The sequence below is a fragment of the Mustela nivalis genome (assembly GCF_964662115.1).
Source record: "Mustela nivalis genome assembly, chromosome: 2".
Taxonomy (NCBI): domain Eukaryota; kingdom Metazoa; phylum Chordata; class Mammalia; order Carnivora; family Mustelidae; genus Mustela; species Mustela nivalis.
This window is the reverse complement of record NC_139021.1, coordinates 102,190,975-102,215,556: the sequence shown is the minus strand read 5'-3', so window position 1 is coordinate 102,215,556 and position 24,582 is coordinate 102,190,975. Positions and strand designations below refer to the sequence as shown.

Below are 24,582 nucleotides of genomic sequence, written 5' to 3'. Positions count from 1 at the left end.
CTGATGTTTGTTGGAAGAAAACTTCAGGAATGATTTTAAACATTTTACGCAGATGTGTGATCCTGGTCTCACAAAGACATTATTAATAACACAGAGGCATTGGTTTTGAAAAAGGATGTAAATAAAACATCCTCCCTTTTTTTCATTGCTTTTGTATTTCTTGTGCTCAATAATTCCAATAGACATTTTCTGGGCAACGGAGTTTGTCAGCAATTATTCTGTTGAGAATGTAGAAGAGAAAACAGTAATTAAATACCTTCACTTATCCTACTTTATCCCTGACTCTGTAGCTAAACTTAAGCATAGATTGAAAAATAAACATACCTTGGGATAACTCAATATATAAAAGAACTGGCTATCTTTGGCCATGCAGCAATTTTTTGTACAGCTGTAGACATTAAATGTCTTTAAGTATACTATTTTAGCTATTCCCTTCAATCTGACTCTAACTTGGTGAATAAATACTATGGGATATTTCATTAAGCAAAATACGTATTCATCTCCTTAAAAAGGACTGTGTCAGTATCTGAATGTAGTAATTCTGGAACATGAGAGTCGATATGGCAGCAGGATGTTTGAGTCGGGAAGTAGCTTGGGGATGGGTGAAAGTGGTGATGGGGATGAAGGAAGGCACCTGTCATGATGAGCACTGGGTGATGCATGGACGTGTCGGATCACTACATGGTACACCTGGAATTCATATTAAACTGTACACTAACTGGAATTTTTTTAAAGATTTTGTTTATTTGACAGAGATCACAAGCAGGCAGAGAGAGAGAGATGGGGGGGAAGCAGGTTCCCTGCTGAGCAGAGAGCCCAATGGGGGGCTCAGTCCCGGGACCCCGGGATCATGACCTGAGCCAAAGGCAGAGGCTTAACCCACTGAGCCACCCAGGTGCCCCCACTAACTGGAATTTAAATAAAAACTTAATCATGACCTGAAAGATGAAACAAAACAAAATCCAATGCTAGCAATATAACACTATATAGTGTTTCAGAAAATAGGAAAAAATACTCATTATTTCACTCAGCTATTAACATTTTTATCCTTTTTTCTATTTATGATCAGAGTGTGTGTGTAAAAGTTTACATGCATTTTATAAACCTTAATTAAATATCCCATTATAGTGTAGACTTTTACATGGCTTCATTGGATAGATAATTCTCGTTTTGTCTGATATATAATATTTTGAAAATAGTCTTTCATCTAGTTGAGTATGTTTCTATGGTTGGACATTTATCACAATCTCAGTGTTTCAATATTTTCAACATGATAAATGATCACATAAGGCGCTTCATCTTAAATAGCTAAGGATTCATGATATCTGTGTTACCTCAGAATGTAGTTCCTGAGACTGGACGATTCAGGTTTTCGCTCCTCAGAACCAAGAAAGAAAATATACTTCAAATTATATAAATGTCTTGGCAGATGGGTGCCTGGGTGGCTCAGTGGGTTAAGCTTCTGCCTTGAGCTCAGGTCATGATCCCAGGGTCCTGGGATCGAGCCCCACATCCAGCTCTCTGCTCAGCTGGGAGCCCACTTCCCCCTCTCTCTCTGCCTGCCTCTGCCTACTTGTGATCGCTATCTGTCAAACAAACAAATAAATAAATAAATCTTAAAAATAAATAAATAAATAAATGTCTTGGCAGGGTTACTCTGAAGGTGTGAAGTGTTTGAAGAACAGATACCCTTACAATGTAAGCATTAAATATTCCATGAAGGAATGGAAAATTATTTTTCTGAGAAATTAGGGAATCCAAATGGATATGACTTTGTGAGCTGAAGCCAAAAGAGGCAGAGAAAGCTTTTCTTCCATCCTGGAAATGGAGTTCATGAGTGAGTAAGATACCTATTTTCATTTCTTTTGTGAAATATGCAAGGTAGCTGAACACAGCTGCTCCTCAGAGGCTAGAATGGTTAATTAACAACGGAAATTTCAGGAATGTCCAGCTTGTCCTCCACTTGGAGGTAGAAATGGTTTCTGAGCCTGAGGGTGAAAGGTAGCTTGAAGTTCTTTATCTGTGTCTTTCATTGGGCCAATAAGCTGTTTCATCTGTGGTGGTTTGTTCTTCTGGTTCCATGACAAGTTCAGCATGAATCAACCTTCACGGTCTGCATCAGCATAAAGACATTGTCATTAAACATAAAAGCACTTATCCAAAACGTACTGTTTCTGTCTAGTCCTGCCTAGTATTTACGTATCCTGGAAAATATAATCCTTGTTGTTTTTTGTTTTGTTTTGTTTTGTTTTTGCTTCTTATTTTCTGCAGCTCCACTCAGTATTTTTCAAAGGTTTTAGCCCTCAAAAGCACTCATGTTGACCTTCTTGCTGCTTCTTGAACACGTGAAGCTCGTTCCCACCCTGGGCCTTTGTTCTCCGTGTTGCTTGTCCGGAGTGCTTTCACTGACTGCCCTCTGGGGAGCAGGGCTCGGAGCAGCTGTCTCCCCCTCAGGCAGCTCTCACTGACCCCGGATCTCAAGTGGTCATACCCTCACATCACATCCTCCTCTTCTCTGGTGTCTCCTTTGACCCACATATCCCGCTTTATTTTTTAGGTAAAGCAGCTAGTGTTATTGTACACATTCAGTTGCAGTTTTGTGTCTCCTCCTGAAATAAAATTGCTTTTAATTACTAACTTTGTCTGTTTCATCTCTGTGCCCCAAGTTAAAGCAGCCCTTGCTCTGTTGCAGGGACTGTGTATTTGTTGAAATAATTATGAATGAATGAATGAAATCCTTCTTATAGACATGGAACTGCTGAAAGGGGTTTGCAGGTCCCTTATCCTGTTCAGTGGCTGCTTTTGGAAATCCTGTTGTCAGAGACGGGTTTTGAAGAGTTCTCTTTGATGCAATTTCTGTAATTTATGATTTGTTGTGAAGTTATATGAAGTAGCTAAATTCTAGATAAGCTTAAAGAGATAACCATCGGTATACCTAACTTCTTCACTAATAACAAATATTGCTCAATAGCAAAGCATCCTTGCCTTCCTTTATCTTTAAAGCCTAAGTGTTTTTCTTAAAAATCATGATAATAAAACAATATCTGCATTGTGGTAAGTTCAAAATGATATTAATTGGTCTTTGGCATGAAATGTCATTGTATCATGGGATACTACTAAAAGAAACTGCAGCCCTATACCCCGGTCAGCTAAGAAAGGGACTGATCACAGTGTTTGCAATGCCAATTTCTTTTTGCCAACATTGACCTTGAAGGCTGGTTAATGTTGAGCTTGTCATAGGCCCCCAGGAATAAATCATTATGAATTAGATAATTTCATAGCTCAACTAATGACTAAAAGATAAATAGCCTTTCCACCTATCAATATCTGTATGTCATCTATATAACTGTATTTGTATCAAGATCAATCATGGCAAAAGAGCCTGGTCTAAAAAAATTCCATGAAATCGTAGGAATTTCATATCAGTAGGTAAAGCAGATAATGCAAGAAAATGCATCAGGACAGCCTAAGTAATGACAGAGCACTGTGGAGCTGGATGTGGGCTGGGTCTGTGTGTGTGACACAGGGGGAGGGAGACGTGAAACGGGGGCTGAGGTTTGCTTCAGACACAAGCTTCAATTAAGCATGCAAATTTCAATGCATTACTGAGTATTATTTAACCAGGTATAGTACAGACAATTTGATGACTAATTGAATACCAAGTCTGAATTAAATAATTTAACAAGTTTTTCTTATGTCTCATTCTGGAGAAATCGCTTCTTCCTAAGCATAAGGACAATAAATAGAGTCTTTAGGTGCTGTCTCTGAGCACTCCTCAACCGTGTGTCCAGCACCTTTCACTGCCCACCTCCACCCCCACCACCAAATTCCTGTGTGTGTGTCGCTGGCCAACTTCATTCCTGCATATCCTTTCCTTGGAAAGCTCTTCTTCTTTTCCAGTTTCGTGTGGCTTGTTTTGAGGGAATTGAAGGGGTACACTTCTAAGTTCTCAAAATTTTGTGGCCACTCATGCTCATTCTCCAGTACCTACTATAAAAATTACCTCCCTGAGACCCAAGGTAGGATAAAGGAGCCCTTCGTTGGAGCCCCCACAATGTTGTGTAGACACAGCCTCTGTGGTACTAGTGAGATTCTCAAGGTTTTGTTCATTGCTTGCCTATCTGTCTTTCCCTCTGCACCATGAGGCTTTGGGGTCATGCAGGGACCGTATCTGATACCCTGATGGCAAGATGGAATTTTCTTGGACCTCTGAGATTCAGTAAACAGGACTCACTGCATCTTAGAGCCCAGAGTTCTCCCTATGGGTCCTGGAATTTACTCAAGTGTTTATTTCCTTATAGTCACTGGTGTCTTTATTCCTAACTCCATGTGTCTGGTAATGATCTAGGGCCCAGAACCACCCCTCAATCCTCTTGCAATTTTGATTTTCTCTGGAAAGTCTTTTGACTTTCTCTGGAATTTGATAAACGAATTAACAAAGATTTGAGGGGTTTCTAAGAGAAGAACCTCGAAGCAAGCACAACAAATGTCTTCCAACTAATCCTGAATTCCCTGCCGGTCTCCCTCCCTCTGCCTCTCTCTGTCTTCCTTTCTCCCTTCAGGCTACAACCAGATCCCTCCCCAGAGCTCACAAAGGGCAGCCCCTCCCGATGAGGCTCCTCATCACTCTGACTTTTATCCCCAGCAAGCTTATTCAGAAATGCTCCCAACAAAAAATTTCCTCCTGTAAGAGAAACTCTCAGACAATCCAGAAAAGGAATAATTCCTTTTATCTCAATTACACATCTTTGTCATGAGCATAGGGTCAAGATTTTTATAGATGTTAAAAAAACAAACAAACAGACATTCATTGATTGTTACTCTCTCCATTAACTCCATCCCTGATCTAGTTCAGGTAATTTCAAAAGTCTTCTATTTTAGTTTTTCTTGCTTGTGATTTAAATGACTTCATTGATTGGTGAGCTATTTTAATTTTCGCTTTGTCCTTTACCAAATTCTTCTCAGATTAAAAGAGAAAAACGATGGTGTGAAAATCATCCCCTACCTAGGAAATATTTCTGTAAAATAAATGCAATATATTATTGTGAAAAAGTGAAAATACCAAAGTTCACCTTTAATTTGTTATTAAGATCTTAGACTAATGGAACTCTGTCATTGGAAGGAATGAAAACCCAGAGGTCTTTGTAACAGGGGACAGGGTGGAGTTTGACTCCCGAAAAGTCTCAGCATTGTAACGAGTTCCTCTTGCCAACCTTTAGGAGAATAAGTATGATGGCACATTGCCTTTCACACCTTAATTTCAATTTCAAAAAAAAACAATTTCTTATAAGAACTTGAGAACGGCGAAAGATCTGTTTTGTAAAGGCTGAAGAGGACCCCCCAAAGCACCAAAAAATGATAATTAATCTGTTAACTGTAAGGTGAAATGCTTCATGGGCAAATCATGGAGAAATATCCACATTTTGTGTGGTAGAGATGGTCTCCGATCCCCAAGACTGGAGTGGCCATAGCTGGACTAGTTCTTTGCTCCCTTATGTGAAATCTGACCACACAGTAAAGACCTAGTTTTGCCTCTTTTAATTTACCCAGGATTGAAGCAGAGGTATGATAGAATGACAAACCAATCAAAGTTTGTGTGTTTGGCATTTTAAAGGTCCTTTAAATCCTTGTCACAGGGCCAATTCTCAGTGCCTAAAAAGGAAGCCTTTGCAGACAACACAAACTGAGCCTGGGCACAGTCTGCCTCTGCAAAGATTGTGTAAAGGTTCTTTATGGGCATTTCTGTGTGGTAGCAGACAAGGACATAAAATACTTTCCAGTGTGCCTTCCCTGTTTTTGGAGGCAGCTTAGCAACATGAATAGATCCCTGACCTAGAAGCCAGAGATCTGACTGATCATTCCAGCAATGCAATTTATTATCTGCATTTTTGAGTTCTGGGGGCCAGTTTCCTCATCGGTCAATACAGACAATATTTGGCTTTCTACTTACACAATCGAGTCTTTAGGGACAGTCTTGATGTTGTTCTTTGTCTTCTTCTTCTTGTTGTTCGTCTGCCATTCTGCTGGGTCCCGGGGCTTTTTGAGGAATCTGGGTTGATGGTGGGGATCAAGTAACATGATACACAACATAAGCTCTGGATAAAAGGCAGGATGATTAAGGCAATTGTATTACCCATGATCGTAATTGCAATGCATTACTCATTCCACAATCTGCACAGATACCAACACCATGTTATAAGGAGCTTGCTTCTGTAATGAATTTGGTCATTCTCTGGCTCCAATCATATTTCCCTCTGGACAGAGAATTTTGCACTTATTTTGTCAATTATTTTGTCAACTAAAGCTAGGGTGGCCACTGGGCCCAGATATCTGGAGATCTGCACCACTTACCTGTGTTATCTTGGCATAATTATTAATATATTATTAATATCACTGCCTTTCACCGACAGATATGCCCCAGCTTGCATAACAAATTATACTGTTATCCTGTTTGAGCAGACGTAGATACTGAGCATAAACTAGGAAAATGTATATAGGTCTTTATGATTGTAAACCTTGATCTTTAGGCAAGACATACTGTGAAGCCAACAGATTCCTCTTCTATCATTTGAGTAACTCATCTCTGTCTTCCCCACGATGTTTACTAGTAATCAGGTCATGTCTCTGTCAGAGTCTTCATTTGCTGGCTTAGAACTGCTTTCAGCTTGTCTGCAGGAAATCTAGTGTTCTGCCAGTGTCCCCGCTGCAGAAATCCTGGAAGTTCCCAGGATCTGCATTCATGCATTCTGTAAATATTCACAGGAGTAGCGCTGCTAGCAAGACATAAACTGCTGGCTGCACACTTGTTGTTTTTTAAGGTTTTGCTGGTTTTTTTACAGATTTTATTTACTTACTCAGAGAAAGAGAGAGCGAGGGAAGGGGCTTGCTTCTGTGCTGAGCTTGGAGAACGATGCCAGGCTCGACCTCACGACCCTGAGATCCTGACCAGAACGGAATCTAAGAGTTGGATGTTTAACTGACCAAGCCGCCCAACTGCCCCACCTGGGTGCACATCTGTGAGCAAGAAGGGACAGTCTTGGCCTCCAGAGAGGTCACTGTCTGAAGAGAGAAACAGATACTAACTACTGTATTGAATAAATGTGTTCTTCTAGGAAAGAACGCAAATGAATGGTCCCTAAAAAGGACCCTAAGAAGAAGTGACAAGAAAGGTAAAGGAGAAATTCAACACACAGTGATATCCTGGAAGGCAAAGCACGAGAAATACAAGAAGGGAGCTTCCAATAGGATCGGATTCAGTTGGTAATAACTGCAAAGCAGCCATTAGATTTATCAACTAGGAGGTTACTGATTACCTCGGAAATACCAGCTTCAATGAAGAACTGGTAAGAATTAAAGGCATATTTAGAGGGACACATGTTTATTTAGGAGGGAATGATCAACTGAGTACACACTACATTTTTAAGTAAGACATAGAAGGAAAGGAGAGAAGGTAACGTAACTAAAAAGGGACAGAGACTAGATGTAAGAATTTTCTTGTCCGTATTTTTGGCTTTTTGGAGCAGGGCTTATGCATAGTGGTGTCTTGATAAAAGCAGCTTCCCAGTGCGGGGGGTTGATTACCAAACCCCCGATTTGTAGCTTTGGCACATTGCTATGGGGTCAGAACTCCCACCATGGCTGATATCCAGTTGTCAGTGTGATATTACCAATGCAGATAGGAGAAGAGACACAGAATCAGCCACCAGCTCCAGCACACCACCTCGTAGAAGCCAGCACGAGGGAAGTGGCTAAAGTTTTGTTTGCGGAATGCAGTACCCCATAGAGCAGGTAAAGAGGAAGCGGGTAGAGTGGAGAATAAAGGTCGAAAGATCAGTGTTGGACAAAAGAAAAGATATGTCTTCTCATGAGTTGAGAGTCAAGGAACCGGGGTAGAGTAAATTCAAAGGGAGGAGAAGGAGTTAAAAGAGTTCTGATTTCGTTGGGCTGCTTTATCTGTAAAATAAAATCAGGAAATGAAGGCTTTGTTGATAGTGAGGAAGTTGTGGTTGGTATACAGTACTGGATCGGAAGGAACAAAGGTGGAAGGAAAGATGGATGTGGTCGGATAGTTGGGCACTGTTGGGGTTCCACAGGTACTGAGGACCAAGGCTCTGTACCAGGACCATTCTGTGGAGCCATGCGGATTTTCCCCAAAACTTAACAAGCACAATTATAAGACCAAAGAAATAAAACAATTGCAAAAAATACAAGAACCCAAGTTCTTGGGTTAAAATTTTGCAAGGGGGTGTGGAGGGAAGGCAAGAATTCAGGGAAGCAGTAGGTACTGGTGAGACAATGTTTGAAGCGATGGGCTATGATCTCTAGGGTAAAGAGTGAGAACAAAAATTAGAGCCAAAGGGAGTTTTTAGACTGAAAGAAGATGCTGCTTCTAGGAGATTCAAAGTCTTAGTGAGGTTGGAGAACAGATGTAGTAGAAATACGAAGTTGAGAGATGAAACATGGAGAAGGTGCCCCTTGGAGAACATCCCAGAGTCAGCAAGTGAAGAGGTAACCGATCTGTGTGTGGCTGTGCATGGACCTGGCTGAAGCAGGATGGAGGGGTGGGGATCACGACAAGTCAGCTAGGGTGTTAGGTAGGTCATTCAAAAGGACATGGACGTCACCCCAGATCTTGTACTGGTTACTAAGACTTTAAACCATGTGTTAAAGTCTCTGTGAGAGGTAGGGGGAGCTCGCTGAGGCTACAGGCATTTGCAGGGAGAAATGGGGTATAGTTGAAAGGTATGCTCCTTACATGAAAGTGTGTTTTATAGGAGAAGAAGTAATATTTGTTAAGGTGGTAATGAAGAAAGCTGGCCAGTGGATCCTCAGATAATAAGACTGTGTGTGCGTGTGTGTGTGTGTGTGTGTGTGTGTGTGTGTGTCTGTGTGTGTGTTTGTGTGTTGGGGCACCTGGGTGGGTCAGTCGGTTAAGCCTCTGTCTTCTGCTCAGGTCATGATCCTAGGGTCCTGGGATGGAGCCCAATGTCAGGCTCCCTGCTCAGTGGGGAGGCTGCTTCTCCCTCTACGTCCTACGTCTCCCCACTGCTCATCCTTTCTCTCTCTCTCTCTCTAATAAATAAATAAAATCTTTAAAATACATACACACACACACACACACACACACACACACACACACACACACAGTAGAGGCCACGGGTGGCTTTGAGGAAACGCAGGGTAAGGCAGATCTCTCTGGATATGAGAATGCAAGGGAGGGTTTTGATTGGTTCGTGTGTGTGTGTGTTTTGGACTTGGTTTAGGTTTGTCAATTTGCATTGATTTTAGCCATCCACACAAGCATATTTGAAGAATGCTTGTCCAGAAGACAGTTGGGGAGTGATACTTTAGGGAACAATATTGAATTGTCTTCAGTTCCAGAAAGACATCAGTGTTCTTAATAACGTTCATTTGTCTTGCATTAAGAAGTTGCCATGAGTACATGAAAAGAGAAAGGTCAAGGGTAAGATCTGAGGTGAATCATGAAGTTCTCAGAAAGTGCTTTTGGATTCATTTCTCAGTGGCAAATGCTGGGACCCTGAATAAGGTTGATATATGTGCTGGGCCCATATGCTTGTTGAGGAAGTCGCCACTGAGTTCGGAAGCCGCTGGTGGTGTTGACTTTGTCATGCCAGCACCGGGGAAGCATTGAACAGATTATTTTTGAAAACCTAGAGTGTTGCTGGACACTTCAGTGTCACAGAGGGAAGCTGGAGCGATTTCTTTGGCAGATATTGAAATATTTTTCTTAACTGACAATTCCCTCACCACTGAAAAATCCTAATACAACACTTAAGAGACGTACATAGACATGTTTCTCTTTGTGAGTAAACAGTAACTAAATGTGTTTGATGGAGGGGCTCCTGGGTGGCTCAGATGGTTAAGCAGCAGTCTTTGGCTCAGGTTACAGTCCCATGGTCCTAGGATAGAGCCCTGCGTTGGGCTCGGTCAGAGGCTACTTCTCCCTCTGCCTCCTGCCTCTTTCCATGGCTCATTTTTTCTCTCTCTCTCCCAAATAAATTATTAAATAAAATCTTAAAAAAAATAATAAATGCTATTGATGTTTATAATCAACTGGTTAGGGATTAGAATTCCATTTCTTCAGATCTGCAAAAAGACCTATGTAATAAGGTCCTTGTGTGGCCATAAATGGGGGTCAAGATGCTTATAGCATTTCCTTTCTTTAGGTGGGTTGACTCTTTTATGCTACCTGTCATTTCTGGCTTAAACATGGTCCAGGAAATCCACCTCCACTGAGCAAAGAGCCAGCTCCCTTGCTTGGGTTTGATCCTTCCTCCTCTAAAATGGACATTCCTTGAGGCCATGTCCTGAAATGACTTGCCCTCTTCTAGCCAAATGGTGGTAAACCGTGTTTAACTCAGTTGATCAGGCGATCTCGTTTTCTGTCATGTCAGAGTATATGGTGATATGGATTTAACAGGATAGAGAGGTGATTTTTGTTTTTTTTTTTTGTTTTGCTTTGTTTTGTTTTTGTAGGTTGGTTTTTGTAAATGTATTTCTACTTCATTTGAAACATGATTTTGTGTACGGACAAGCAAATGGTATAGGTGTCGCAGAAAGAGTAGCAACCATCCTATTATTTTGCCAGAACTCCCTTTACCATATCAAAGAATGCCAAGAAAGAGAACAGCGGAGGTTAAAACATTCCTCTCGATTAATAGCAAAGCTTTACTTGACTGACATAAAAACCCACTCAGGATTGAAATGCAGCTTGCAAGGGTGAAACATGACAAGTGGTTCATTGAACGCTGCATAGAAGGTAAATTGGAGTGTATATTTTCCAATCACAATAGGAATTTTAAATGACTGGAATGGAATAAACCCACTTTGGAATTCGAAATAAATTCAGCTTGGAATGTGTCTCAGAGCCCCAAGGTTTACACAAGAACTATACAAAACTCTCAGCATGAAACATGACACTAGGTAAAATTTTCCTGGCATCTGAGAGCCAGGAAAGAGCAGGGTACAGACATCTGGTCAAAAGTTCTTTGTTTCTACTTGGGAAAGGAAACATAGATGCTTATTTAATACCCTGGTCAGGAGTAATATTGCACCCGATAGATGGAATTGTGTACACTTTCTCAGAAGGTGGTGTTTTTAGTTTGGTCTTACCAATAAAATATTTTCATCCTATTTTCATTTTGCTTTCTCTTGACGTCCACTTCAGTAGTTCTAAGTAATGTCATGGATCACACATAATAAAACTGGTGAGAAAAAAAGGAGAAGTGGTTAGAGAAGACACAAGAGTCAACTTCCAGTAATTCATAACTAACCACTAGTAGCAACTTTCCTACCTTCTTGCCAAAGCTATTTTCTGAAATTATAGATCCTCATTAGCTAGTAACTTTGCAGGGGAATCATAAAGGGAGAATAGACTCTGTGTGCAAAGCTGAAGAAGCAGTTGGTAACTAACAATACATCTTTTCCAAGGTAAGTTCAAGTCCCCAAAAAGACTGAGTCTGTAGAGTCGAAAAACTTCCATATTTCTTAGGAGCTCAGAGATACTGGGTTAGTTGGGACAGCAGGCAGGTGCATTGTGCGAGACTTGAAAAAAGAAGCCATCTTTTGAATGCAGAGGAAAAGGAGAATGCCAAGAGTAAGGGAGAAAATAAAGGGTGCAGGGTTGTGGACTAAATTTCATGCTTAGAGCTCAGGCACTTTGCAAGGGAAATGATGAAGTGGGTGAGCTCCAGGAACGCAGGATATGTTGAGTTAACAGTCAGGTCTAGTGGACTGCATGTTCTGAGTTTACAGTTGTTGGAGGGATGGAATTCGTCCCTCGTACTACATGTTACACTTTTCCACTTTCAGCAGGAGCTTGTGATTATGTGACCCTTGTTTGCATTCAGGTAAAAAAACCAAGATGATGCCCTCTAATTCTGCAAATATTTGTTTTCCTGGCGGGGATGGACCTGCGTGGGTTACAGTCACAGGGCAGTTCTAGAATGTTTACAGTTTCCACTGCTTGGAGGTTCTGTATATTTATCCCTGGATTAGGCTCAAAGTAAGCTGATTTTCCCAAACCGCTGGGCAATTCTGACCATTTCATCTGGCGATTTTAGTACTGTTGTCGCAGCTGACCTGTGTGCATAGGGAATTACTGGGTCACCAGCTCAAGGAAATGCCTTCTGATTATGAACGCACTTTCAGCAAGTGTGCACTGAAGGTAAGCAGGAAAAAGAATAGCACCATCAACTTTAACGGCGGTTTTACCTAAGTAAAAGTGGGATTTCAGGCGTGGGTTAGTTGTCTCTTCTTAAATTTAAATAGAAGTGCCGCGATTCAGTGTAGAAACAAGAGGTCTTTGAAGAGCTGAACATTCAGATGAAGCAACCGTGTCCTTCAAACCACATCCTTCCTGCTGCCTGTGGGAAAGGGGTGGTATTTGTGTCCTGCTCAGTGCACATGCAGAATAGATCTGTGTGTATTTCCATAAATAAAAGGACATTGTGTGTGTATTTGGCACCTGTGATGGCAAGAGCCGTTGATTGCTTCCGAAAGCTTTGTTCCAACTCCAGGATCAGCAGGATTTTTAAACACTGATCTAGGAACTGGGCACTAAAAATACATACACAGGAGACCTATGATAGCATTAGATTTTGAAGAGCAGAGTGAGGACTTGCAAACTTCGTGATAGCTGTGTCATTACTCCGATTATGATGGCTCAGGGGAAGAGATTTGACATGTCGCATATCCAACCTGCCGACTAAGGAGCCGTGTGGTAGCAATATTTTGTGTTACTGTTCGTTGTTTCAGTGAGGATGTCCGGAATATAGAGAATATGAGTGTATGTTTGGCTAAAACCAAAAACATTTTTTATTTTCTTGGCTTGTATTTTTCATATTGTGTTCATAAAGCTACTGGCAACTTAATGATTTTGTTATATATTCAGAGACAAAGTAGCACCCAATTAAAAAATAAAGCTTAAAATAGAATTAAAAGTTGTATTAAAAATTCAGCGTGAATTATCAAAATGAAATAGTAATCCAATTTGCCTCCATCTTTCTCAAGGTGTAAATCAAGACCTGTCCATGCTACAGATAGCTACAAAGTAAACAAATAGCTAAGCGTGAGCATATTTTAAATGCTCCTGATGTTTCTAAATGCCTAATCCCAAATCTTAATGGGCTTTGTCTGTAGAGATATGAGAAATTTGAGTGTTTTTTTATCATTTTTTTCTATTATGCAATTCCTCAGAGTTTTGACTATAAAATGCATGGAACTGGCATAATTTAAAGAGAAAACAAAGTCCAGTGTAATTCATGTTGGAAATCATGATTATTGTTAGGTCTCCTCACATATGACCAAAGAGGTCGCCTCCTTGGATATAATGAAAATAAAGACAAGTGATACCCCTTAGGTTTAGTTGGATGCAGTTTTTTCTCTGTGAATAAAATTTCCTTCTTTAAGCATCTCGGCCAGAGAGTGATTTTGTTGAAAGGCAGTATGCATTTTTAAATTTTATTTTTGTTTTACTTACATTTGACTGAAATGGACTTGAGAAGAACATTTGTTTATTAAAGCAAGGGTCTCCATAAATTAATATGATATGGAAATCATTGCAAAATTTAAAATAATCATAATTTTGCCCAATTAAAAAAGTACTCAGTTGCAGGATGAAAAATGTGTCAAAAGCCCAAACTCTGTGTTGGTAACATGATGCCTGGTTCTCAGAAAAAAAAGGAGTTCCTGTCTAAATCTGTGAGTGAAATTCTCTTTCGAGGGAATGCTGAATACAGAAGATGAGATGAGTGATAGAGGGAAAAGAATGGTCTTCTCTAGTTCCCTGCTAGAGTCACCTTTCCCACCAGCTCAGAGGGCTCTCCTTTGATCAGAATCCCTGATACTGCAGGTTCTAGAGGGAAGAAGCATGTTTAAATGACAAGCATGGCATTAAACCTTAAGAATGGCATTTTTATTGAATAATTATTACTGTTTCCAGGGCTTCTGAAACGTTAGACAGAAAGCGTAGCCCATGGATGGTATAAAGGCATTTCTTTAACAGGCAGGACAAAGTTTCAAACTGAAAGTCAAGATAAGAGTTTATATTTTAATCAAGTACAGAACCGGTCGCCCCCCCCCCCCGCCTGCCACCAGTAGATTCAAAAGAATGAAAAAAAATCTCTTACCTACTGTCAGCCCAAATGAAGAACATTTCACTGAAATGGTTCCTCCCTTGAAAACTCAGCATGGGATAATCTGTATGGATTATCTCTCTATAGTATGGGAAATAGAAAACAAGAAGGGTTGAGTGTATAATCTGGGTGAGAATTGTGTGCACTCCGGTGTTATATGTACTCGTGAAACAACTGGAGAAAAATACAAACGAGACCAAAAAGAAATATGTAACAGCGTAGCATGAAAAAATAAATATTGTAGAAGGCGAGGGAGGGAACCAGAGTTGATATGGAGAAATTTCAGGACAATAATTTTTATGACAGACATTGAAAATGGTGGGGAAAAATGGGTCCCCTCAGCAAAGGGTTAGGAAAGACAATCCAGACCATGAAAAAAGTGAAAAATAATTACTTTCCCAGTTCACATTCAGCTTTTGGTTCAAGGGGCACGTGTTTAGATATGATTCAACTTATTTGATCTTCTCCTGCATAAATTGTTCCATCTCTTTCATGCTCCAGCTAAAGCCTGTGAAGCCATGTAAGCACTTCCTCTTTGCCAGGAAAGTTATAAAGATGCACTCTCCTGGAAGATGCTAAAAGGATCGACGGAAATCAATTTTCTTCCAATCTTGTGAAGTGCTCCTTTGCTTCGGTCGGGCTGGCTGGACAGCTAACAAAACAAAAAGAACCCGGTGGCCATGCTTCTTGGTGCTTGTTGGCCTTCCATGCCGAACACTCACTTATACCCAATTAGCTGCGTGAACAGATATTATATCTCCCTGCCCTCCCAGCCCGGTTTAAGTATTCTTTTTTACCAACTTACCCAGTCTTTCCTCTTGCAGTTTAATAGTAAAAAGGAAGCAGTAAAATCTGAAGATTTAGATTATAATCTTCTTGTCTTTGCCTAATGGATTTGTGACTCTGGTCAAGTCATTTAACCAACCTTCATTTTAATGTTTCTCCATTGAGTTCTTACTCATTAAGCACTGAGCAACCCAAATGCATTGTCTGCTATGCAAGTATATTAGAGTTAATGATCTTCATTATTTAAAGTAGTAAGTGAACACTTGTACAGATAATACACTTAATTTAGAGCTAACCATGCAAGAATGGCATTTATGATGATCATTCAGATGAATTCTTTCTTGCCTGAAAAAACTAGTTCATAAACATGATTGTGCTTTACTTACTCTCATATTTCTTCTACCTTGGCTCCTTAAATGTGAGCACATCCCAGAGTAATTAGAGAACAGGCATCACTTAAGAGATTATAAAAAATTAAGAGGGGAATAAAAGCTAAACTAAATCTGGATGACTCTGTCGACACTATATAATTTGTTTTGATTAAAGATGGACAGTTGCTTATTGATGTATGCGTTGTCCCCAGATTAGCCCTTGGAGTTGAGGCGACAAGAATTTAATCAACATCCTCTGCTTTCTGCCTCTTCCTTCCTCTGTGTACCGTGAGAAATATTGCTGAGTTGCCATGCCAGTAGCATCTAAATCTGCTTACACTGGAGGAGAGGTCCTTACTTCAGTTTATTTAGCTATCTGCAAGTCATCATTTCTCAGCTAATTTCCAAAAATACCAAATAGATGAAGCATTTCCCTTCAGTAAGCGTAAGACAGTGCCCAAGTGATTGCTATAAGATACTTTATTCTGAGGGTAAAATTGTTTCTACAGTCTTATCAAATCACACTTTTCATATTTATTTTTCAAAGATTTATTTTAGAGAGAGAGGGTGGGAGGGGCAGAGGGAGAGGGAAAGAGAGACTCCCACCCAGACTTCCCCCTGAGCACAAAACCTGACACAGGGCTCGATCCCATGACCCTGAAGACTAGGACCCAAGCCAAAATCAACAGCCCGGCACCTAAACCGCTGAGCCACCCAGGTGCCCCACACAGCTTTTATTTTTTTATAAATTTTAATGTATCATCGGTATTTTTTTTGAAAGGTGAATAGTTTAGATTATCTTTAATAGAGATGTTTATTTTGTTTTGTTTTTACTCATTCTGGACATGTTATTTTTCAACTTTATCTTTAAAATATATAGTGGGTCATGGGGACTGGCAAATTCAACAATGAGGCAAATGGTTATTGAGCTCCCCTACAACTGTTAGGAAACTATCCTTCCACAAGTTGTGGTAATAGGGCGCCTGGGTGGCTCGGTGGGTTAAGCCGCTGCCTTCGGCTCAGGGTCCTGGGATCAAGTCCCGCATCGGGCTTTCTGCTCAGCAGGGAGCCTGCTTCCCTTCCTCTCTCTACCTGCCTGCCTCTCTGCCTACTTGTGATCTCTCTCTGTCAAATAAATAAATAAAATCTTTAAAAAAAAAAATAAGAGCTAACATGTATAGAACAGTTTGGGTGTGGTAGACCCTGTTTGGGGTTCCATACACTGTTTCTCACTATACCAATCCTATAAGATCAAAGCTGATTAAATATGATCCCTGTCCTTTGGGGCAAATTGGATGGGATGTTTCTAGACCAAGATTGGGAATCGCTGTGGCCAAAGTGACTGGCCCAGGCTTATACACCACTTCGCTTCTACTGATTCTAGAACTTAGATAGGAGGCCCCAGGGTACAAACCTGTAGCATTTTGCTTCCTTAAAGCACCAATTCAGTTGAATGCCCAGATTGTGGAGGTCGCCAAAAATTCAGAGGCTTTCACTGCAATAAGTAGGGAAGCAAACTCTATTTTATGAATGGGTGTATTTTGGCCCTTAGTTGATATTCACTGAAGCCAAAGCTATGTAATTTCCATTACTTTCAAATGTGGTTGAAAACGCACAAATCTGGCTTTTTGTCTCTCTGTAAATTAGCCCAAGTGAGAAGTCTTGCCTTGGTTGGCTGTGTTGTAGATGCTGGAACGCTGGATCAGCGTCAGTTTGGCAAGAATGTTGACTTAGGAGGACATGAATGCATTCTGGCCCATATAAACCTCCCCTATTTACAAAAGGCTGTCCAGAGTTCCCAGTGGAGTGCAGGAAGCGTGATTCTTTTTCAGAGATAAGACACAGGGCAAAGCCCAGGCAGCACCCCTGTGGGCTGACCTTAGCAAAAGCCATCCTTTTTTGCAGTATTCTTCAGATTTTATTTTTTATTATCACAGTGAGGTAGCGGCTAAGAGTTCATTTATCCTCATAGACGTTCGTTCCTTTGCCGGTACAACGTGTACCCCAGTAGAGCTTTCCTGGGGATTCACAGAGATTATGCATGTGAAGTGCATAGCACAGTTCCCAGTACAAGGAACACATTCAACAAATGTTTAAGTTAGAACAGTTTATAATAATGAGTTGCTAACCTAGCATTTTATCTTCATCCCCTGCTGCTTACTCTTCCTTCCCTGCCCCCTACCTATAACCGAATTACCGAAGCCTGGTGATTTTACCAGCTAAGTAGTCTCCATTGTGCCCTCTTTCCCCCATTCCTGTACCAGTGCCAAATTTCAGGCGATTTCATCTCTGGACCTGTTGATAAAGCAGCCAACCACTTATTCTCGTATGCTTTTTTTGTCTTTTTTTTTTTAAGATTTTATTAATTTATTTGACAGACAGAGATCACAAGTAGGCAGAGAGGCAGGCTGAAAGAGAGGGAGAAGCAGGCTCCCCACTGAGCAGAGAGCTAAACGTGGGGTTCGATCCCAGGACCCTGAGATTATGACCTAAGCAGAAGGCAGAGGCTTACCCCACTGAGCCACCCAGGCACCCCCCTTTTTTTTCTTTATTAAAGATTTTATTTATTTGACAGAGAGAGTGCATGTACACAAGCAGGGGGAGGGGCGGAGGGAGAGAAGCAGGCTTCCCACTAAGCAGGGAGCCCTAAGCAGAACTGGATCCCAGGACTCTGGGATCATGACCTGAACCAAAGGCAGACGCTTAACCAAGTGAGCCACCCAGGTGCCCTCTCGTGTGCTGTCCTGCCCTACATTCCCCTATCACCCCCTCTGCAGCATGTCCTCTGCCCACCCAGTGATTCCCATGTCCTGTCCTGGAAATGGAGAATCTCTTTGATCTAGCAGCTGTCTGGCTCTTTAATGTAATTTCCTTCCACAACATGCTTTGCCCTTTGGAAATTCCTTAGGAAATGAGTTTTTACCATTATTTTACATTAGGAAAAAAAATCTAGCTTTATCATTGGCTAGGGAATAAGGATACTGTATTTTCTTTGCTGTTGTGGTCTATATAATATAGGATACTTTACTAAACAATTATGCCATTTTTCTAATACCACTGCAGTGAAATTGAAGCTTGAGAAATGAATATTAAGAACCTAAAATCAATAAATTACTGACCATTTGTTTTCAAAATATTTTAAGTTTGAATAAACACGTTAAGTAGAAATATTCACACATCAACTAAAATTGAATACACTTCGAACTAAGATGGGTGCAGATATACTAAAATCATTTTTAAGCTATACTAGAGTATATATTTTTGTATACAGGAATAATTTCACCCTATGCAGCCTGATGTAATTAATTGTTTCTTGTTATTAGACATACATGTTTTTTCTATAGATGTTCATACTTTTTTAAATATATTTTTTATTTTTTTACAAACATATAATGTATTATTAGCCCCAGGGGTACAGATCTGTGAATCGCCAGGTTTACAGACTTCACAGCACTCACCATAGCACATACCCTCCCCGATGTCCAGAACCCCACCATCCTCTCCCTACCCCCCTACCCGCAGCAACCCTCAGTTTGTTTTGTGAGATTAAGAGTCACTTGTGGTTTGTCTCCCTTCCAATCCCATCTTGTTTCATTTATTCTTCTCCTACCCTCCAAACCCCCCATGTTGCATCTCCACTTCCTCATATCAGGGAGATCATATGATAGCTGTCTTTCTCTGACTGACTTATGTCGCTAAGTATTATGCTTAGTTCCATCCACGTCATCACAAATGGCAAGATTTCATTTTTTGATGGCTGCATAGTATTCCATTGTATATATATACCACTAAATGTTCATACTTTTTAAGTCAGGTGTCTCACTGCATACATAAAGATAATATAGTTGCCCACAACTATTTTAAACTTCTTGACAAGGGAACTCTTGTAATTGTGTATTCCCCCTGTGCTTAGACAAGACAAAACTCTTCATAACCAATCTGTAAATGCTTGCGGCCCAACTGATCAAGACTCAGATCATTAATTTTGAATTATTTGACCAAAAGTAATGAGAGTTTTGTTGCCTAGCTAAATATTTTTTAAAAACTCCTTTCCCTAAAATCTAGCCTAGAATTTGCAAACTATTTCAAGGGGGTAAAAGAGGATTGGATTTTTTTTTTTTAATGCTGCTAGTTTGAATTCAAATGAACAAATGTGTAGCTCGGTTATTGAAATGTTTAAAATCCCCCCCCTTTAAAAGATATTAAGCAGTATCAGAAAATATTACTAAAAAACACTAGTGTAAACGTCTTTAAACCCTTTCGTATTCCCATGGTCTAGCACAGAAGTCAGCAAACTACAGCCCTCAGCTAAAATTCACCTCCTGCCTGTTTTGTCAATAAAGTTTTATTGGAAAGCAGCCACGCTCATTCATATTCACATTGTTCATGACTGCCTTTGCACTAAACGTGCAAAATTTGAATTGAGTAATTGCAACAAAGGCTGCAAACTAGAAGCTCTCAGGCCCTTTAATGAAAAGTTTGCTAATCCCTGATTTAGCAGATTCGCTGTTTTAAGTTCTTCTGTCTAGATATGGTTATATTAATAAGCAATTGGGTGCATTGCAAGCAGATATATGTTTTGTCTATGTATCACAAATGATGTCCACTCATAATACCCATGTAGTCAATATGCCATATTGCTAAGTGAGGCTTCATATTGGCCATTTAGTTCCTTTCTATTTTCTTATATTTTGGTTCATTTTGATTTACCTTTTAAAAATATGAATGCCATATCATTTAAAATATTAAAGTAGCTTCTTGAGATAGAGAGTTCTACCCCCAAGGGATTGTACTACATATGGGAGTCCAGGACTCATCTTTATGGCCTCAGAAATTAATTTCCTGACTCCCTACCAGATACATGAGTGTTGTTTCATGGCCTGAACACTTGGGTGAAATCAGTGGCAGTAATTCCGTTTTCAGTTGAGTGGACAATCTCTGTGTTGGTATCCCTTCTGTGAAAACAGACTTGACAATAAACCTCTTACCACGCCAACGCCAAGAAATGATGTGTTGATGAAACTATATGTTTGTGGAGAAGTAACATCCGTTTCTTATTTACCACCACCAGGCCTGATGGATAGCAGTGCTTAGCAGATATTTATTGTCTAAATTAAATTGTCTTAATCAGTAACGATGCAAGAAGTAACCTTCCAGAACCATAGTTGGAAGTGTTGCCTCTCGAGTTAACAGCCCCGGGTTTGGATACTGGCTTCGCCACTCAGTACACATCTGTCACTTCACACACATTAAACTCTATGCCACAGTTTCACAGAGTTTAACTACAGTTAAATCCACAGCCACCATCATCTGTGTGCAAAGGATAGTAACAGTGCCTACTTCATAGACCTGTTGTCAGGATCCAATGGTAATATGCAAATAAAGCTCTCACAACACGCTTGGCCCATAGGCAGCTCTCCGTGAATGCAAGTTATTATCCTGTTTTAATATAAATCTGAAGTGCAAGAAAGATAGCCTATTTTGAAGATAATTCTTCCTGAGAGGTCTTCATCTTTAGTTTGGATATAATTGTTATTCTGAGTTGCCTGGCCCAGAGCCCCCGAAAATAAGTATTAAAATGTCCTCTCATTTCAGAATGTCAGTTTCACAATTTCTTTGCCAATGGAACCCTTGAGAGTGAGGCCCTCTCGTTGACCTTTTTTGGTATCACCAATTGTTTAAAAGTCTCCATTTAATTTTAAAAAGCTTTTGTGCTACTTTTCCTTGATGCTTATTATAGGTTAGGAATCGCGTGCTATAAAAAGTATTTGGCTGTATGTGCTTTTATAATGAAAGTAATTTAATTGGGCACTCTGCCTCCACAGATCAGCAAGGGTCAAAATGACTTTTTTAAAGAGAAGTAATACTGAAGGGGAAGGGGAAAAAAAAAAACAACCTTGCCATTTGCTTTCAGCACTGAATCCTACTTCATTAAAGCCAGTGGCAAGTCTCCCATGTTGGATATTTGCAAACCTGTTCCTCTGACAGACAAGTTCCCCACATGTGTTCTCCTGAAGTGGACAGCTAATCACCCCTCATTGGTTAAGTCTGTTCCTGTCCAAGTTGACCACACTAAACAAGGACCCTTAAACACACTCCATCAGATATACTTAACTATTTTATCAGAAATTCTCCCTGCCTCTCAAAATTCCTTGTTGAACTTTTCCCAGGATTGCCCTTGTCACTCTATAACAGTACAAGAAAAAAAAATGCCTTTCTTAAAGAGGGGATATCCCAGCCTGATTAATTTACATAACCTACTTCCTTTTCACACAATGTCAGCAGGGTTATAAAGGTAACTACTTCTGCCTCTTACTGATAAGGGTTTCCCATAAGTGGAGCACACACTGTGTTTCTCTCAGAACGGACACATTTCATGTCACCCCCACTGACAGAGTTACATTTAACATTAGTGGTGTGGGTCATACACCATTTGAATGAGATGAGGATCTAACAGAATGAGATCTTAGGGATTCTGGCAAAAATCCCGAGTTTCTGATACATATAATATTACAATAGACCTATTTCTTTTTTTTTTTTTTTTTATGTTTGTTGTTTTTTGTTTTCTGGGTTTTTGGGGGGGGGGTGGTAATTTTTTTTCAGTGTTCCAAGATTCATTGTTTATGCACCACACCCAGTGCTCCATGAAGTATGTGCCCTCCTTAATACCCACCACCAGGCTCACCCATCCACCCATCCCCCTCCCCTCCAAACCCTCAGTTTGTTTCTCCGAGTCCACAGTTTCTCATGGTTTGTCTCCCCCTCCGGTTTCCCCCAACTCACTTTTCCTCTCCAACTCCCAACGTCCTCTGTGTTATTCCTTATGCTCCACAAGTAAGTGAAACCATATGATACTTTACTCTCTCTGCTTGACTTGTTTCACTCAGCATAATGTCCTCCAGTCCCATCCATGTTGATACAAAAGTTGGGTATTCATCTTTTCTGATGGAAGCACAATATTCCATTGTATATATGGACCATATCTTCTTTATCCATTTGTCTTTTGAAGGGCATCTTGGTTCCTTCCACAGTTTGGCGACTGTGGCCATTGCTGCTATGAACATTGAGGTACAGATGGCCCTTCTTTTCACTACATCAGAATCTTTGGGGTAAATACCCAATAGTGCAATTGCCAGGTCATAGGGTAGTTCTATTTTTTATTTCTTAAGGGATCTTCACACTGTTTTCCAAAGTGGCCGCACCAACTTGCATTCCCGCCAACAGTGTAAGAGGGTTCCCCTTTCTCCACATCCTCTCCAACATGTATTGTTTACTGTTTCATTGATTTTGGCCATTCTAACTGGTGTAAGATGGTATCTCAATGTGGTTTTGATTTGAATCTCCCTTCTGGCTAATGATGATGAACCTTTTTTCATGTTTCTGTTAGCCATTTGTATGTCTTCTTTGGATAAGTGTCTGTTCATGTCTTCTGCCCATTTTTTGACATGATTATCTGTTTTTTGCGTGTTGAGTTTGAGGTAGACCTATTTCATGGCCAGATCTCTAAAAGAAAATAATGCAGATATGATGGTGGAAGGAGGAGAAGCTAGATCTAGAACATATCATGTTCATCTGTCAATATTCCTTATTCAGTTTGGTTGAGTGAGTCTTTCAAGTCTTTTCATCTTTGTCCCATATTTCATAAGTTCATAAGAGTATTTCAGTTAAGGAGTATGTAGATAAATTCCTTTTCAAAATACTTAGGATAGCACTAACTGACAAGTGTATATAAAATGAAGCAACAGACGAGATCAGGCGCGTTCAGGGTAGTATGGCCGTATCATGCTTAGCGAAATAAGTCAAGCAGAGAAAGAGAACTATCATATGATCTCCCTGATATGAGGAAGTGGTGATGCAACATGGGGGCTTAAGTGGGTAGGAGAAGAATAAATGAAACAAGATGGGATTGGGAGGGAGACAAACCATAAGTGACTCTTAATCCCACAAAACAAACTGAGGGTTGCTGGGGGGAGGGGGTTTGGGAGAAGGGGATGGGATTATGGACACTGGGGAGGGTATGTGCTTTTGTGAGTGCTGTGAAGTGTGTAAACCTGGTGATTCACAGACCTGTACCCCTGGGGATAAAAATATATGTTTATAAAAAATTAAAAATTAAAAAAAAAATGAAGCAACAGTGTTCTATTCCTTTTTAGCTGAAGGTGATGAACTTAATGGAATAACTAAGACCTTTCCAATTGGTATATTCCCAAATCAGAATGGACACTTTTGGCACACAACCTCTGTTTTTCTTTTTTTCTTTTTCTTTTTAAAATTTACTTGACACAAAGAAAGAGACAGCAAGAGAGAGATAACAAGCAAGGGAAGTGGAAGGCAGAGACAGAGGGAGAAGCAGGCTCCATGCTGAGCCAGGAGCCCTTCATACTGAGCAAGGAGCCCAACGTGAGACTTGATCCCTGGGATCATGACCCAAGCCAAACGCAGACGTTCAACCGACTGAGACACCCAGGTGTCAAACCTCTGTTTTTCATTCAAATTTTGACTCAAGGGTCTACTAAACCATGTATCAAACAGACCAGGTCTCTATGGTACACACACACATACACACACGCGTGCATGCGCATGTGCACACACACACACCAGGTGAATGCACACTCACATATATCCTTAAAGCCATCAGAAGGACTCTGGTTATAGATGAAACCAACATGGATTCATTCCTTCAGAATATTCTGAGAGCTCATTGTGTTTTAAGTGTTGTCTAGACCAGCAGCTCTCCAAGTGTGGTCTGTTGAGCTGTGTGGGTCTTCAGAACCTTTCAGTGGAGTACACCAGGTCAGAAATCATTAGGTTATAATACTAAGAAAATGTGCACTCTGTTGCCATTTGTATTTATGGTAGTAAATCAGTAGTAAGTAAAACTGCTGGTTCCTTACTAGGAATCCAGGCAGGGACACATATTTATACTAGTCCCTGCCAGTTCTCACTGCCCCTTGCCCACATTTGTGATGAAGCTGTTTTTTTGTTTGTTTGTTTACTTAAACCGACTAATTTTGTTAATTCTCCATCCTTGAGTACACACAAATTTTTAAATATTCAGTATTTTTAATACATGTATGCATAAATTTCTATTTCATGCTGAAGCATGATGTTTGCCTTGAAAGAGGCACACGTGTCCTTGCTTGAGATGCAAGCTGAACTAATCACTTTTTTCATAGGACACCATTTGTACTTAAAGACTGACAGATAAACTTGGGTTGTTCAGACTTGGGTGTTTTACAGATATTTTCTCGATAATGAATGAATTGAGC

General features: G+C 40.3%; 1 protein-coding gene across 8 annotated transcripts in view; it reads left to right on the top strand.

The window, feature by feature from the left end:
* Positions 1–24,582, top strand: part of CHRM3 (cholinergic receptor muscarinic 3) — a 509,004-nt gene that overhangs the window by 301,688 nt on the left and 182,734 nt on the right. Inside the window, exon 1 of one of the 8 annotated variants that reach the window (XM_082720841.1) lies at positions 11,430–11,451. The exons of the other annotated variants lie outside the window; for them this stretch is intronic. The gene's annotated coding sequence lies outside the window, so the exon portion shown is untranslated. Of the gene's footprint in view, positions 1–11,429; positions 11,452–24,582 lie in introns of those variants that run through there. 8 annotated transcript variants of the gene reach the window in all.